Source organism: Dioscorea cayenensis, chromosome 7, assembly GCF_009730915.1.
Source record: "Dioscorea cayenensis subsp. rotundata cultivar TDr96_F1 chromosome 7, TDr96_F1_v2_PseudoChromosome.rev07_lg8_w22 25.fasta, whole genome shotgun sequence".
Taxonomy (NCBI): Eukaryota; Viridiplantae; Streptophyta; class Magnoliopsida; order Dioscoreales; family Dioscoreaceae; genus Dioscorea; species Dioscorea cayenensis.
This window is the reverse complement of record NC_052477.1, coordinates 19398378-19403080: the sequence shown is the minus strand read 5'-3', so window position 1 is coordinate 19403080 and position 4703 is coordinate 19398378. Positions and strand designations below refer to the sequence as shown.

Here is a 4703-nt window from a genome sequence, read left to right as displayed (position 1 = left end):
CCCGAAGTCACCACATAGGAATCTCAGTGGCCAAGACCAAGGAAGACAGCATTGTGAATTTTAAGAGTCTTAAAACACCTTGGTGGTCCCGTAGCTAGTCGCAACCATGATTAGCTGGGGAATTGTTTGAGGACAGCCTTTATTTTGAGCGGTGCTCAATGTGTTGGAAAATGTTAGTGACCTGTACCAATTATGAATTATTGTTATCTGTTTACTTGTTGAATACTACGATCTACTTTTATATGTTATTATTATTGTGGTAATTACTATTTGGAATGCTTTACTGCGTTGTATATCTATGTTGTCACCACTTAGTGGGTAACATTTGTTACTCAGTATTCTCTATTCTTCTTCCTTAGTCTACAACATTGAACTGGGTTATGCTGGGCAGGCAGTAGACTGAACGACCCTTTTCTTCTTGTCTAGGTTAGTTTGTATTGTGCATGTAAAATTTATGGATCCACTTGACTTGACCTTGGTGTACTATTCTTGTATTTGTACTTTCTGGCTGTATTTGGAACCCCAGCAGATTCTGTAGTGGAGGTTGTCTTCCTCTTCAGTAAGTTGTGATAGCGGGTTTGTTTTGGGGCTTATGATAACTAGGAGGTAGGATGATGTAGGGTGCTCTCCTTGTTGTCATGGCAATTGCCACGTGCCCGGCCAAGGTCGGGCGTGATACAACTAGTCAAGGCTGCCACTCTAGGAGAAGTTACAGTATCGAAATTCTTGCTCAATAACCCAACTTGGGCTGCTAATGAAGTAACTACTTCGATCTCATGAAGTCTGGCTACCTTATTCTTGTTTCTTATATTCTATTGGTAAATGGTCATAGCCATTTCTTCAATGAAAAGCCGGGATTCTTTTGGGGTCTTGCTCCCTGAGGTACCTCCTGCAGCATCAAGTAACTATCTTATGCTCAAGTTCAACCCATCATAGAAAATCTGAATGATCATCCACTCGGGGACCCATGTTGAGGACATTTGCGCAGGAGCTCCTTGAACCTATCCCGTGTCTCAAATAGAGAATTTAATTCCATTTACACAAAAGAGGATATTTCATTCCTTAGCTTTGTAGATTTTCCAAGAGGGAAATATCAGGCAAGAAAAGATTCTACCATCTCCTCCCATGTAGTCATCGATGCTCTAGGTAATGAATGTAGCCATTGCTTCGCTATCCCTTTCATGGAAAATAGGAAGGCCCTCAACTTGATAGCATCATCTGTAAAACCATTGATCTTGAGCATGTCGCACACTTCTAAGAAGTTATCTATGTGATTGTTTGGATCCTCATTGGCCAAACCATTAAACTATGCTGACTGTTGTAACATTTGGATGAATGCTGACTTGAGCTCAAAATTCTGAGCTACGATCAGTGGCTGCCCAATGCTAGATTATATGCCAAGAACTACGGGTCTAGCATAATCAGATAGTTTCCTCTACTGCTCATTATGTTCTGCAATATTATTTGACCCTTCACCTTCTATCTCAGCTTGATTAGACTATTCTTGAACAGGTTCTTTCCCCCTTCTATGAATTCTTCATTCAATGTCCAGATTTTCTTTAACCAATGTCAATGGGTTTCCTTGGGTCATAACCTAGAGCTGCAACTAAAGAAAGAAAAACAAATCAGAACGATGGAAGAATAAGAAGATATGAAATAGAACGAGTGATGAATAGTTAAAATAGCAAACTGCAAAGTGCTTCTAAAATACTTATTCCCCGGTAACAGCGCCAAAAACTTGACACACCCCTTGCGTGTGACCTAGAAGTGCAAGGGTTTGTTGAAGTAATAATACCCCGGTGAGTGGGTAGTTAAATCCACAGGGAATAGTGATCATAAACACAAAGATTGCTACTTAACTAAAGTGAAGATGAATCGATAGTAATGTGAACCAAATCAATATGCAAAGAAATAAAGAAAGTAAGAATGAGAGGCACAATAAAATGAGAGGAAAGGTTATCAATAGGAAGTGGGGCACCCCAACATTACTCCCCCTAGGACTATTGCTTCAAGTGCAAGACCAACTATTAAGCTCCTGACTGATGCTTAATGAGTCATAAAAATCCTAAAATACACTGTCGCAAACCTAATATCAATTGTGACTAACTTTATACTATGCCCCGGTGGAGAAATCACTCAATCTCAACACCTTACACTGTGTACAGTTGCAAGAAGCTCTAGAAATTCCAAGTGATAAACTCTATTCCCTAATATAGGTCTAACCACTTGGTCCAAGTGAAAGATCCCTAGTCACAATCAAGCCTCAGTACTAAGGATTACTTTAATGATTCACACTGTTGCTTACGCAACTAATCCCCAGCGTAGTTTCTCTCTTAACACTTCACTCTATTGTGACTACAACGAAGCCTTGAAACACGGAGGTAGGATAAATCACACTGAAGGGCAAAGGGGATGTTCCACTACCACTCGACTCACCCTATCGACCTTCTCCAATCTTGCTTTGTTTAACCCTCATGGTGTGTCACTCATTCACAAGAATTACCAATGCAGACTCTCAACCCTAGTGCCACTCTAAGGGAGAAATCATTCAACAAGTATTCATGATTGGAACTCAATTAAAGACATCAATTAAAGAAACATAATAAAAGGTCAATGAAACAATAACATCCTAGGGTTTACAAGTCCAAGTACCCTCTAAGGGTTTAGCTCTCTATGGAGCAAGATACAATCAATAATGAAATTGAAAGTGAAAACATACAAACCATAAGTAAAACCCCCTCAGTATTCGTGTCGATCGTCTTGTGGAGTAGCCTCGTCCTCTTCAAAGGTTCCCTTGTGAAGCCTAGGGGCACACCTCCCGGATCGGTGCCGATGAAAGCTCCCCTAATATCTCTCTTCCAAAGAAACGTGCTGTCGGCGAACCACTCCAAAAACCTTGTCAAAGCCCTTCTAAACCCTAGCCGCAAGCCTCTCCGAAGTTGGGGAAAAGATATAGAAAAGATGGAAAAGGGGATTATGAAATCGGGCTGAATCATAGCTTTATATAAGGTTGGAATCGGGAATCCACACTAGCATGTCAAATTAACACACGCCCATGTGAATCTGTAGAACTTGGTTTTTCAGCGGCACATGAATAGTAACTGCTACCGTAAATTGCTACAGTGCTTCTCTACATTAACCTGCTATAATACTCCACCAAAAACACTCCCGAACCCACACTTTTCAACGAGGCAACATAAACAGACACATGTCTTTGCCATAGATCACGTCACTTCTTCCATAAGGGATAACATTGCCGAAGATTTTGCTAGCATTGCACAAGTCAGAATACGCAAATGCGACTGCCTTTGTGCCCCTCCAAACCATGTAATTGCTTGGGTGCATGGAGGTTGGCACACATTCACGTATCTTCAAGCACAACTTGTGTCTTCACATTTGTTCACTCCAAGATTCCATCAACCAAGTGCAATCGCAATCTACTTTGGCTTCCTTCCTCTATATTTGGCTCCACAACCCTATATGCACACAAGTAACACAAATACACATATATTAGCGCTAAAATCTGTTAAAAGTAATGCTCATCGTAAAACAAATCGTATTACTAATACACAAGCACTTATCAGTTATACATCTCTTTATTGTTTTGCTTGAAAGCCTTAGTATATGCGGGATGTATTCCAATGAGTTTTGTAGAGTTTGACCTAAAGTTGAGAATTTTTGAGAAGCCTTACTAGCGAGCCCTTCGTCATCTTTCCCTTGATGTGCCATCTAATTTTCAAGGTTCTTTGGAATTAAAGAGCCAAGTCTTCTTCATTGAAGGTGATTAAAGTAAGTAGCTTTGTAAGTTAGTGTTTTATTGTGTTATGTGTGCTCTTTGGAATGAACCGTTGAGATCTTGTAACCTTTGAATTTGTAAGTGTGACCTTTTGTATAAAGGGTCTTGAGTCTTTGTTAAGTAGAGTTTCTTGTTGTTTTTGTTGTTCTTTATGTTCTTGCTTATTTGGAGAAGTTTGCATATCTCTTTGGATAGAATTTTGGAGTTAAACAGTGATATTTGGATGCTCTAGGAGTTTTTTACACATCTCTTTAGTGTTTTTCTTGAAAACCCTAGTATATGAAGGATGTATTCCAATGATTTTTTGTAGTTTAACCTCTCGGTTACTGTAGCTTAGCATGAAAACCCTACAGACCCAAGAGTTGTTTTGGGGTACTATAGCAATCGCATGTTGCTGCATATTGTTTTGCAATCTTTGAAGTTAGGGCTTCAATGCTCATCAAGTAATCATTCCATCAACCTTAGGGCAAGAGCAAATTCCTACTTTTTGCCTTTGAATTTGTTTTATTTACTTTGTTGTGTTTGATTTCCATTTTCATGTTTTACTCTTATGTTTCAATGTTGGGATTGCTTTCGTATTTGTAGGATGAGAGCCATCGAGTAAAGTCAATGTCTTGGAGGGAGCTCGACTACATTTTATGCTTTCTTGTGAGTGAATTTGTGTGGTTTAAACACATAATCGATTAGGGTTTGAATGATAACTAATTTGCATGGTTTTGGAATATAATTCTACACTTTAGATTTTTGTTTAATGTCTCCTTATTCTTATTTTCCACCTATTCTTCTTTGTGAAAGAAAATGTGATATTCTTGAAAATGTGGTATCACTTGCTTTGTGAAAGGACATGTTTATGTTATTGAAAAATGTAACACTTGTGAAATGAATGCCTTGTGTTTTACTATATGGA

At 39.0% G+C, this 4703-nt stretch overlaps 1 non-coding gene across 1 annotated transcript; it reads left to right on the top strand.

Annotated features, from left to right (window-relative positions):
- Positions 1-962: 962 nt before the first annotated feature.
- Positions 963-1069, top strand: LOC120266229. The gene has a single exon (XR_005538070.1). It is a non-coding gene; the product is annotated as a small nucleolar RNA R71 (small nucleolar RNA).
- Positions 1070-4703: the final 3634 nt, after the last annotated feature.